The sequence below is a fragment of the Psammomys obesus genome, unplaced genomic scaffold (assembly GCF_907164565.1).
Source record: "Psammomys obesus unplaced genomic scaffold, mPsaObe1.curated_primary_1811, whole genome shotgun sequence".
Lineage (NCBI taxonomy): Eukaryota > Metazoa > Chordata > Mammalia > Rodentia > Muridae > Psammomys > Psammomys obesus.
This window is the reverse complement of record NW_026596079.1, coordinates 8,612,808-8,626,327: the sequence shown is the minus strand read 5'-3', so window position 1 is coordinate 8,626,327 and position 13,520 is coordinate 8,612,808.

Sequence of the window (13,520 nt, the reverse complement as noted above, 5' to 3'; positions counted from 1 at the left end):
TAAAATGCTCCCCACAGGCTTATATGTTTGAACAAGTTGGTCCCCAGATGGCAGCCCCATTTTTAGATTTTGTGGAACCTTTAGGAGATGCCTAGATAGAAGGAGGGTGCCAAGATACAGACATTAAGGGTTATAGATAAATCGCTCATCCAGCACAGTTTCTCTCTCTGCTTCTTAATCCCCCAAATATGAGCAAGCAGACTGATACTCTTGTAGCTGCAGGCCCAGCCAGCTCAGCAGCAATGCCTTCCTCTCTGAAATCATGAACCAAAAAAACCTAATTTGTCTCTTGAGCTTCTTTTTATCAGGTATTTTTGCACAGCAATGATATATGTAAATGATATAGACTTAGCATAGGACATCATAGACATCAGGCTTCTACCCTTCTACCCTTCTACCCATTCCTGTCTCTCCAAAGTGACAATCCCATCACATCCATCCTGGTTATTTCTACTGAGTATGACCATAGTTCATGTAAGACAAGTGTGGCAAACACAGTTGCTTACCCTCCAAGGAACCTGGCTAGTTTGATGGTTGGAGGAGGTTGTTCGTGATGATGGGCTTAAGCCTGAATGGCGGCACACCACCTTCACAGTGACTGATTGAGCAGAGCCAGTGAAGTAGGAGAAGAAGCTAGTCAAGGGGCACCCCTTTTCTATCTACTGGATGTGATGGATGCCTGGATCAGGGAGTCCTGTCAAGGTCATGACTAGCTAGCTAACTAATAAAAAGAACAAAGGACAAAATAAAGGAACCAAAATAACTGACACTGGGCCACTCTAGGTTTAGGATTCTCTCCTTCTGTGAAAAAAGAATGTTTCTCTTTTCTACAGTAGATTTTGAACTCTTTCTTTTGCAACCCCAGACCTCCAGACAGATCCTGTTCAAAGCTGCCCTTACCAACAGACAGCTTATTCCCAACCCAAATGGTCTCCATCAGGTCAGGCCAAACTCTGCTTCTACTGGGCAGGACCAGGATTGATAAAACAAATTTTCGTCTGTTCAAAGTAAACACTTTGATGAACTATGGGCAAGAGGGGAATATGGTGTATATGGATGAGCACAGTAGATGAAACCAGGGAAAGAAAGGGCTTATGCTTGAGCTATGGGCCCTTACAAAGAATGCAAGTGAATACAGGAGGGTGAGAATTCCATAACTAGGCATGGGGGTGGGAAAGGCTTCACCACTGCTTTCAGGATAGCAGTAGGGTACAAATGGAATTATCAGCAAAGAGAATTGTAGGGCATGGAGAAACCCCAAGAAAGTATGGTAGATGGAGACTAGCAACAGGGTGTGCAATTACTACTCTAAAGCCCAACAAAGTACAAGGAAGACTTGATTGATGGCCTTGAGGGCCTTCTTGTCTGGAAGAGATCAAGAAGCATCAATTCCTAGCAGATGGGAGGGGATCCACAAACCAAAAAAGGATTCCACCCAAGTCCAGTCCAGTGAACTGATGAGTTTTAGAAGGATTCTCTGTGGTAGCAATGAGTTATTCAAAGGCAGCTATATTTCAAGGATTCCCTTGGACAAACACATTGCATGCTACCATGTGCTATCAGTTGCCATGTGGCATCATGAGCTCATGGTGCGGCCATACCCTGCAGGAAACATTCTGGGGATTATAGGTTCTCAGGTTCAGCTCAAGCTCTTATTCAGTCTGGGGAAGCCACGCCTTCAGGGTCACTTCTCAGGAGTCTCATGAGCCAGAACTCATCAGAACTCTGTTGTCTAACATTTTGTATGCTTCCAGAAGATCCCATAATCCCAATTACCTGTCACAATCACCTATCAGGCCATACCCATTCATACAGTTTCAGATAATGAAATATGATCCCAAACTAACAATGGTAAATAACTTAAAGCTTTCATTTTGCGCCAGGCCCTTGGCATGCACACTGTACTTCAGGTTCACAACTGTCTTGAAATTTCCCAAATGCTGACAGGTGAAGACATGACCAGATAATCAGTATGAAATGGTCAGGCCCATGTACCTGTAAAAAGCGACATGTCAGAGACTTTCAGCAGATGGATGAGTGGAGGGCTACTACTTGAGCCCAGGGTAGCCAACTATAGAACTCATGTTCTGGCTATGCTGTACTGTCAGGGACTCATGCCTGTGTTCTCAGATCCTAGGAAATGTGTCTGCTCTCTCTGAATGTTCTATAAAGAATCTGGCCAAAAGAAATTCATACTGCAGAAGAGGCAAAGGGAAGCTCACCCCTCTGGTCAGCAGTTATGGGAGGATGTCAGAGAGCAAGCAGAGGTAGGCAGAGGTCAGAAAACACTCTTCTTTCTCATCCCCATGAAGGCTATGATCCTTGAAGGGGTGCTGTGAAAATCTAGAGAGGCATAGGAAATGCTCAGAACAATGAGATAAGTGGTCACCTCTCCAAGAAAACCTCAATGCCATGAACCTTATGACAATCCTTATCTGAATCTGCCATCAGAATTCTATACAGATCCCCACCTGCCTTTTCATCACGGATCATAAAAGGACTACACATCCTGAAAGCTGGCCTAGGAAAGAAACAGGAAAAGGGAAAAGTCTGAAAGTCACACATATTCTACTAGAAGGGCAGTATGAACAGTCAAGAGATTCATTTCAACCACACAAAGCAAGCCACTCTGTTAACTGACAACCTCAGAACTCCAGTGCCCTGCACCCAGTAGGCCAAGGGCTAGAGTGCTCGCCAGGATTCTACTAAAAACACCACGAAGTAGAAAATAGTGCTGAGCTCTGGCAGGGTTTAAGACTTGGTTCTCTCCAAGTGCAGAGTCTCTGCGGCTCAAGAAGAAACACCCTGTTTGAAGGACAAGCTCTATTAGGAGGGCAGGAGGTAAGCCTCCAAGATTTTGAATAAGGTGGGGTTTTGAAAAAAAGAGGTAAAGAAAATGTTGTAAGTAGAGAGAACCTGGAGGCTAGAAAATCTGAACAGCCCTGGAAACTGGAGTGTCCGCCTCTTGGGAAGGTATCAGCCTACCAAGACAAAGGAAGGGCATATATGTATAAGACCCAATCTCAAATGAGAGAATTTCAGGTTCTGATCTTCTATCCACAGGGACATCCCCGTCATTCATAAGAACTTTGTATAATGTGTATCTACATATCAGACTATTCCTTCCATTTTTTGTTGATTTGAAGAAGGAGAGGGCTGTCTGAAAAACAAAAGTCAACCTGTTCTCTCTTCCCCTTCTCCTTTTACCAACAGCACAGTAGGGACCAGGTGCTGGAAGCAGGGAGTGTGGGAGGATGCTGAACCCAGGTTATTTAGTCACAACATGAACATTAATGGATGGCTAGGAAACACACATGGAACCCATATCAAGTGATCGGAGTTGTGGATGTAATTCCTGGCATAGTGAGAGTGAGAGCAAAGGCTATATCTCAAGCTCTGAAAAACTTTAGTGCCAAGCAGCTCCAGGTACAAAGGACCTGCAAGAGGTAGCCACACAAAAAGCACAGGAGCAAACTTGTCCCTCAGGCATTGAGAATGACTTGGAAGTAAGAGACATGGCACAGAAAGGATGGAGAGATGGGAAACGAAGCCATCCTATCCCATCTGAGTGCCATCTGAGGTAGCTAAGAGCCCAGCACAAACAGTGTCTGTCTTGTCCCTGGAGATGATTAAGGGGAAATGCAAGTCATCTTGGTGCCATTCCCATCCTTAGCCAAATGGAGCTTTTATTATCACAGTGCAAAGAAGAGTCAGGAGCTGAATGGTGCTGAACTCCATGGCTGGGCTCCATGTGTGTTTCGTAGCCATCCATTAATATTCATGTTGTGGCTAAATGACCGGGGTTCAGCATCCTCCCACACTCCCTGCTTCCAGCACCTGGTCCCTACTCTGACCCCTTGGAGGGCTGCCTGCCTGTCCTTCTCTCTGCCTGGAACCAAAATCGTCAGCCTACCTCATCACACAGCACCTGACATGCTCATGACAGATACCAACACCCTATAGCAAGCCTTTCCTTCCAGCCATCCAAAATCAAATGAACTACAATGTGGTCATTGATCCTCCCTCCCATTGTCCTCCTCAGGCTGACTCTGCCTCAGGGGAGGGAGGACAACTGGAGTCATCTCCTGGGATACAGAGAGATTGGCTCCTGCACTGCCTATAGCAGGGAGAAAAACAGAATCTTTCTGGCCCATACATTTTAATCAGAAGACAAGCATGCTAGAGAGAGACAGTTGAAGAAGTAAGGTCTGGGGTAAAGGTTGACAGAGATAGAAGCAGTGGAAGGAAGGCAGCATTACTGCTTTGCTACAGAGTGATTAGAGATAGCCTGTGGTCAAAGAGCATCCCCAGAAACAAGACAACTTTCAGGATTCTATGCTCCTTAGGATGAAGGGAATCATGGGACAATGTTGAGTAGAGAAGTCACCTGACCTGGTGGGGCTTTCACAGGCCCCTTTGTCTGCTGCATTATGATGACTAATAAAGGACAAGGCAAAAACAAGGAAGCCTGCAAGCTAAGGAAACAACTAGGCGATGTTGACCTTGAGCCTAGCTGGCAGCTGTGATGCTGTACTGCAGGATCTGAGGAGGGCTGAGGGCTGGAAGGGCCTCTGGCCAGAGCCCCACTCTCCACCTATATTATAGAAGAACAGAACCCCAGCTTACCATTTGTGGCTCATTCCCACTAAAGACCTAAGGGGAGTGTTTGGTCCTAGTGAAGATGACAATTGTGGGCATGGGTAATGAATGTCATTTCATTCTTCCTGAAGGAGTATGTAAAGACAGGGATATTAAACTTTCCTGTCCTGAGCTTGCTGTGAGCAGCGCTCAGCCAGCCCTCAAGCATGACAGTCCAGGAGGCCTCACCTTGGCTCTGTGAGCAGAATTGCCAACCCTATCTCACAGGCAGGGCACATAGATGTGCCAAACAACTTCAGTGCATAGGTGCACAGCTCCAGAGCCTGGCAATAGTAAAGGCACACCCATAGCAGGGCTGTTGGACTCTTAACCACTTCCTTTTCCATCAAGACATTTCTAATTTCCCCTTTCTTGGCCCTATGTAGAAGGGCCAGCCCACCACCAACCCTTAGCTTTCTCAGGAGAACAAACAGTCCTTCGAAAGTCATATGGAAAAGTAAACCCACTTTATAAACTGTTTATACTTAACACATTGAAAATAAACCCACCCAACACACAAAAGATAGAATTCTCAGGAACATCGTGTGCCCTGCTTTATACTTTCCTGTATTTTCTGGGTTGTCTATAACTCTCAGGAGAAAGGATGTGGCCCTAGGCCACTGTGGTGACAAGTTCAGATGGATCACAGATCGCAGGCTAGGACAGTGAGCAGAGTGAGCAACAGCTCTTCCACCAAGCTGTATGGCTCCCAGAAGTCACAGGGAACAGAGCATTCATGAGGGATAATTAAAACATAATCCAGCATTGCAAGGAGAATTAAAATGTGTTCCAATCTTCAAAGTGCATGGATCTCAGGCTGCTGCATTTGGAACGTTTCAAAGCTTCCTGGAATCTATCTTCATTTGGTGCCCAAGCTCTGGAGAAAGATGATAAACAGACCTGGAGAGAGACAGCCAATTAACAAGCCAGGGTTTGTGGAAAAACAGGCAGGCTTTTCCCTTACTCCTGCTCATGTGGCATACTGTCCGGGGTATGTGGGTGTGTGGCATGTGTTTGGTGTGATGCATTTTTGTGTGCTGTGTGGTCTATGTGCACAGTGTGGTGTGTGTTCTGTTAGAGGAGTGGCTGGGCTTTTGTGTTTAACCATTGGTATCCAGGCATGAAATGGAAACCACCATTTTAAAATCAGAGCACTTCTGTTTGCTCACATGGGATTGTAACAAGATCGTGCCCATGGAGATGGGCAGAGAAATGTCAGGAGGGGCACTGGGCTGCACAGGAGGCATGTGCAGCTCTCTTTCTCCCCAAGGATATAGATGCTAACAGTCAACAGAGAAAGAGACTGCCAAATGGTACAGCTCCCACACTCCTCACTATTGCTTCTGTAACCCCAATAAACCCACTGGTGCACCAAATTAGATGTGACTGAAACTGCTTCTTTGTTCCATCCTCATCGCCCCGTCAGGGGTGAACAGAAATTTATGTCTCCCCAGGAAAAGCCACACAACACAATGTGATGTGAGTCTGTGTAGTGTGGGGACCTCTATGGGGTGTGACACGAATGCATGTAATTAGATTATAATGTTTTGTACTTCTGATGGGTGGAGCAGGGTGTATGAGGTGTGGAACGTGTTTTCTAAGTGGTTTGCACAGGGGATGTGGCAGGGCACATGGGCAGGGGGTGACATGCTTATGGGGGTTTTGCAGGTGTGGTATGAGACCTACAAAACACTACCTTTGTGTAGCGTTTGCAGAGATGAAGTAAGGGTCGTTGGAAGGCAGTGTCTATGTGCTGCTTATTTTTGTGGTTAAGGGGTTAGGGGCGAATGTGGGCTGTATGCACCATGTTTACTGGTGTGTGTGTTCAGTGTGTGTGATTTATGTGGTGTGGAGGAGTGTGTATGTGCAGTGCCAGTGTAGTTAGGGTGTGCTATTGTGTGGGCATGGGGTGGTACGGAGGCTAGTGTGAGGTGTAGGGGTAAAATTAGTGTCGTGGGGTATCTGAAGTGGGTGAGTCATAACGTGGTTCTATGGGGGGTATAGACAGGGCGTGGTGGTATATGTCTATGCTGTGTATGTGACGTATATATATGCACTGTAGTTTGTGCAGTATGCAGTATATGAAGTGTGTATGCTGTGTTGTGTTGGTTGTGTGTATGCAGCACATGCACACTGTGAATACATGGTATGTATACAGTGTTTTGTGGCATGTGAAATGGGTGTGTCATAATGTGTGTACCTATGTTGTGTGCACTGTTTCTTGGGGGGTGTATAAGGCATGTGTCTCTGGTGAGTTCCTTGTTTTGTGGAGTATGTGGTATGTGTATATAGGTACACAGTGTGTAAAGTTTGTGGAATCCATATCAGGGGTGTAAATGACACATAAATGGTGTTTTGTGAGGTATATGACTTGCATATGTGGTATATGTATATAATATTTATGTGCTATGCTCTGTGGGTTATGTGTGTGCTGTGCATACAATGTGTATGTGGAGAGGTCACAGACATGTTTCCATGAGCAGTGGTGGGGGATGACTCATTCTCAGTGCATTTCTGTGTCCCTGATCTGTATGCTTAGCTACATACCTGTGAAGTCACTCTGGTCCATCCATCTGATCCAGATGGACAGATCAAGGCCCTGTGTTCTGTGTGACTCAAACATGTGTAAAGTGGCTTCCTAGATTCTACTTGGGCCACTGTGGGGAGGTGTAGGGACTGAGTGGCTTTCACTGACGGCTTGAGGGGTTGGGCTGAACTGAGCTATCCAGGAAGGAGCTTCCTCAGTGACATCCACAGCCATCAACTGAGACTGCAAACCTTACCTTGGGTCCTTCCTATTCCTCTGCTCATCTGTCTGGCCTTCAGCACCTTATGATCTGTAACTGGCTGACGGAGACTAGCTTCCTCTTCCATCCCCCCATGGATAGTGCTGTGTTTGGTCTGTAGTCCATTCCAGGAGCCTGGTTCCCAGTGTCTAGCATAGAGAAAGTGGTGGGGAAAAAATAAAGTCTGGCCCCAGAGACTCTAAAGTGGTCATCACAGCTGTATGCCATAAGCATTCTGTGCAACTGTTCCACACCTCAGTTTCTTTCAAAGACACAAGTCTCACGGTGTTTAGGCACATCATAAAAAAAAAAAACTGGGTTAGTTTGACCTTATAGTCATTCAGGCAATGGAAACTCGCTGCAGCCAAGATCTCAATAGAGCTGAGGCAAGGATATCCTCAGGATTCCCACCTCCACCAAGCCATACAGCCTCCGACTCCTTGCTGAGACATCCCCCCCCAAAAAAAAAAGACTTTTGGTTCCTCAAGATAAATCTGTTACATTAGTCTGTGACTTTGTGATATTTGTAGAACTTATGTTGTCCGAGAAATTCCTCTTCTCCAACCTTCTATCAGCCCCCTCCCCCATCTCAGAAAACTAAGCACAAAGTCTTCTGGACCTATAAGGCTCTCGGATCCTCTTCTGAGGAGCACTTCACTAGAGTCTCTAATATCCCAGGAACAAGGCATATGATGTGCTGTGTAGAGCTGCTGTCTGCTCTTGCACCTAACTCACTAGCCCAGATTTCAGCCCATGTTCTTGCTCCATGCAGGCTTTGCTGAGATGCCTCCTGGGGAAGAGCGATTCTGACCACTCAGAGACAGCAGTATTCCCGGTTGCTTTCTCTCCGCTTTTCTGGTTCAGGGCAGTTATGATCCAACCTCCCCCAACCTTTTTTTTTTTTTTCCTTCATTGCTAGCTTGCTTGCTTGCACCTCCAGTGCGTGAGCTCTCTGGGGCTTATGCATGAAAATATTTCTTTTTTTTAATTTTTTATTTAACTTTTATTAATTACACTTTATTCATTTTGTATCCCCCCATGAGCCCCTCCCTCCTCCCTTCCCGGTCCCACCCTCCCTCCCTTTCTGCATGCATGCCCCTCCCCAAGTCCACTGATAGGGGAGGTCCTCCTCTCCTTCTTTCTGATCTTAGTCTATCAGGTCTCATCAGAAGTGGCTGCATTGTCAGGGTTCTAGGTTATCTCCACGGATAGTCCTTGGTTGGAGTATGAGTCTCTGGGAAGTTCCCTGTGTTCAAATTTTCTTGTTCTGTTGCTCTCCTTGTGGAGTTCCTGTCCTCTCCAGCTCTTACTATTTCCCACTTCTTACATAAAATTCCATTCACTCTGCCTGTCAGTTGGCCATCAGGCTCAGCATCTGCTTTGACAGTCTGCATGGCAGAGGCTTTCAGAGGCCCTCTGTGGCAGGTTCCGAGGTATATACTCACTCATATAAACATACAACATAGAATAAACCCACTAAAATCTGTACACCTAAACAAACTAAGCAAAAGAGAGGACCCTAACTAAAATGTTCAATCCCCATCCTGAAAGGCAAAGAGGATGGAAATCAGAAGAAAAAGAAAACAGGAAAACAACCTAGGAACCTGCTACTGAGGGCCTCTGAAAGCCAGAAGAAGAAAACAGAAAATATTTCTTATAACCAGTAGGTCTTCTATAGCTATGTATATATGAGTGGATGAATGATGAACACGCCATACCCAGCAGATGGCTCTTAGAAAGAGGGTAGGACTGTCCTGGAAGGTGGCCCAGGGAATCTATAGCTTTATCTACATGGTTGTTGTTGTTCACCATGTGAGGTCTTTATGAACCACCTGTGAAGTTATACAGCAACAAGCATTTGGAAAGAAACCATCATGATTCATTGGGATGGGTTCCATGTGGTTGTGCTGTAGAACTCATGTGAGTCCAACTGGCATGATGGAGAACATGAGATGGGGGAGAATAGCAAGATTGTTTCTAGCTTAGGGAATAATACAAGTAAACTTCAGGTCAGTATTTAACCCCCTGAGAGCGTCACAAGGGGACCTAGGGATCACCAAGCTAGAAGTTAGGATGTGTGGAAATATCTCACATGCTCCATGGCAATCCTACTTAGACCACCAGGCTATGAAAACACAAGGAACTGTCAACAAAATGCAAACTCACAATCTTATACACTGCTCCCCTGTTTCTTTCACCAAGGAAGTCAGAACATGAAACAAGCCCCACTGTGCCCAGAGAAAAAGGCAGTTTTTCCATCCTAGCCTAGAACAAATTCCTCTCACTATGAGGAAACTATTTTCTTCTCTAGGCTGAGTAATACTGTAAGTCTACCTTAAGTCATGGAGTAAAGTAGCTGTGGGAGATGGTGTTGGAAGCGAAGAGAAGGAAGGGACAGATTTGGGACTTTCTACATGCAGAGCCAGCCCAGTACTTCTTGACAAATGGTGAGACACTGAGTTCCATATTTTCTAGATTTTCATAGGTCTTTCCTACTCTCCCCTCCCTACTCTCCCTGCCCCTTCTGCTGAGTTCTCTTTTCTCCTTGATCATGGGGTTGTTCTTTTATTATGGCTCTCCTGCATGGCACTCTTACCAGTCTCAGGTCTCAGTGCATGCCATGTGCTTCAAACAGTTCAATCCTGGAATTTCACTTCAAGGGGAAGTCTTTGAACTACCCAGCACCCTGAGATCGCTTCAACTCACTCTCCAGGACAAGTCGTGCTCCTCATGAGCAACCCCATTGCTCTTAATACCTGGTATGTGGCTTTGTCATTTCCCAGTAATCCACGTCCCTGAAAATCTGGGAGACTGGGTAAGAGTTAGATGGAGGCTTAGCTTCTATGTATGCTGGAGATTCAGGGTAGAGGGAATTCTTGATAAACTCTGCAGGGGACTGTGTGCTTGTCTGGATAAGAGGATGTGCCACCCACATACTTGGGGAACAGGCAGTGTGGAAAACCACTAGTGCACAGCTAGGAGAGGCCAAGGTCAAAGCAATTTGTGCTGAGTTTGTTTATGGTGCCAGAGACAGGAAAGAGACAGTCCCAGGAGACCAGAGTCAGGAAAGGTTTTCAAGATAAAGGGTTTGGAGTGGTACAGGACACCTGACTGTGAAAACATGCCCTAGGTTTGAGTTGACTCTTCAGCCTGGGTCATGAGTCATACTCCACTCCAGTGGGACCTGGAGGCTGAGTGAATCTATTGGTGAGCATCAAGGTAGACTAACTGAACTCAGAGCAGTAACACAGGGCCTGGAATTTAGTGTATTTCTCCACTCAGCTGAACCAAATAACAGCCCCCATTCCTGGCTGAGGCTGAAAGAATTAATTGCATTTTGCGAGCTCAAGGAAGATCATCCAACTTAATTAAGATTGGTCCATCAAAGGAACATTCATCAGTGGCTGGTGCAGCAGGGAGGGAAGAGAGCTTAGCAGGGAGAGAGGAAGCAAACACAGTGGGGAGATGCTGCTGTATAGAGAAAGAATCCTCCATGGAAAGGTGTCCTGGAGGGTCATGGACCCCCATATTTGTGGTCATGAGGAACAGGGAACAGGGCTGCTTAATCTACAGACAGTACCTCCACCTCATCTAGTCTTAATCACTCAATCCTTCTAACATCCCAGTACTTTAATTAAAGAATATTCCCCCTTCCAACACTGTCTCATTTTCCTCAGAGCACCATTAAAGGACTTAGAAGCCACTAAAGCAGATATGACTAACTCATTCAGAAAAAAAAAAAAAAAAGAGTTATCAGGATGACTATAAACCCTGCTTCCCTACCTCAAGCAGGAAATGAAGAACCAGATGTAAGAGGAACCCTCGGGGACTTAGACAGCAACAGATAACAACTCTTATCTCCCAACCACCAAGAAGAAAGGGCTGTCATCTTCAACCAATGGCACAAGTGTGTTCCTCTTAAAAATAACATGTGTGTGTGAAAACTGGTTTAGATTTTGGCAGTTGAATGTCCTTTCCTACTGGAAATAAAAATTTAACAAAAATATATCTGCACTTCCTATAACTCTGGCCCTGTGGGTCCAAGTGTCTAGGATAGGGCTATTGTCTCTGGCCTAGAAAGCTAGGCCATCTCTTTTTATCAATAAAGTGGTATTGTAATGCAATTGAACTTAGTCATTTACGTGGCTGCTTTCATGCTCAAATGGCAGAGGAGAGGGTTGCAGCAGAGATGGTGTTGCCTACATAATTTAACATCCGTCTGGCTCTTCACAAAGAAGTATTTGTTGACCTCTTTAGGACTGCAGTAGCCTGTGGCTCCATCAAGAATCCTCCCAGGTCTAGAACACCCAAAATACTGTCTTATACCAGACCAGGTGGAAACATGTCAAAGAGCAAGCATACACACTATATATAGCTATAGCCTGTATACTGGCTGGCAAGTTTCACAATACTGTTATACTTAATTATTGCCTTGGCCCTACAGAGTAAGAATGCTCTCATTCATGAGCAAGGTAACTGAAGGTCTCTGAGGTAAAGGAATGTGCCTTAGGCTACCAAATTGTGACCTGTGAGGAACCTCCTCACTCTGCCTCAGTTACCAGACCAGCTATGTTGTGTGGCCCCAAACTGTTGCCCTTCCCTAGACACAATCCAAAGTGAATGCTATCCCAGAGTTTTGGAAGCTGGGTGCAGAGACCCTGTGGTACCAACCTCTTACCATGGCAGGAAAACTGAGGCATGATGAAATGAGATTTTTAAGAGTTACTCAGAGTCCATGGCATAGTTGGGAAAAAAGACTCAAGATTTTCTGAGTCATGCGAGGTCCGAGAAAAATCTGAGATCTTATCTGCATCTTTATGATGGCCATGAATGCCCTAGTGCCTCCATTTTCCAGAGGAAGATACTGAAGTGCAGTCATTAAAAAACAAAACCAAAAAAAACCACATGTCCCAGAGCACACTCCCAAGAAAGCTGAAACAAGAATGCAGGACCTCCCAGATCTCAAGTGGCTTTCTTTTGCACCAGGCTGCAGTGTGAAACGGAGCTGCCATAGAGGCAGAGAAGGGCCCCACCTCCCCTCACTCTCCAGCACACTCCAGAGGTCCTTCCTCCCCACTAGCTGTCTGCAGACACCAGCCTTGAGGTCAGTCAGCTTAAACCAACCAAGGGAATACTAGCGCCCCCTACTGGTAGTTCATTGCTGATGGCATTCCACCTTTTTCATTCTGTCTCCCTTTGCCCACATTCCCCTCCAGATTGCACCTGCAGATGTTAGAGGAGTGTGGGAGGGGAGCTGGAACTGGACACATAAGTGTGAATATGGTTGCTCAGTTTTTAGCTGCCACATGCATGTGTTCTGCAACTGGGAAGAGGGCGACATGACTAGGAGAAAACACATGCACACTCATCAAATAGTCTCACTTCAGCCTGATATGTGGAAAGAAACTGAGCACCAACACCTTAAAACTCGCCCCAGGATAGAAACTGAGCACCAACACCTTAAAACTCGCCCCAAACTGTAAATTTTTGGATTAAAGACTCTTAAGTTAGGGACCACCAACCCTTTTAATCACAGTACCATTTACATGTATGAAAATTTTCCTAGGGGTAGGTCTTTGCCTTTCATCAGGATTCCTAAAGCACTAAATCACAGTTCAGGTGTGTGTGTGTGTGGGGGGGGTCTTCTTGGCAGAGGTGCCAGCACATTGCATTCCACAAGTGGAGTGTTCTCTTCTCTCATCCATTTGTATCATTCTCCAGGGATAGAGTGGCAAGTTTGGGCTGGTTACAAACTGAACCTTCTGCTCATCCAGAATCCTGTCCTCTGGAGAGGTCAGACATTGTCTTGATGAACAGAATGTGGACAAGGGGGTACACATTGGGTTTTACTCGTCTTTCTGTCCAGCTTTCCATAGACAAAGTCCGTGCTAAGTGAACCAGGTGCAAAGAAAGGCACAGCACTTAACACTTTTCCCACCTAAGTGTTTCTGGTTTACAGCCTTCCACTCACACAAGTTCACTTACCTGAAATCATTTCCACAAAATATGTCCAGTTCTAGAGCGTTGAAGCACTGTCACTGAAGGAGCCAGACCATTTGGAGTGTCCCCTTCTGTGGACAGCTGGTCCTCTGGTCA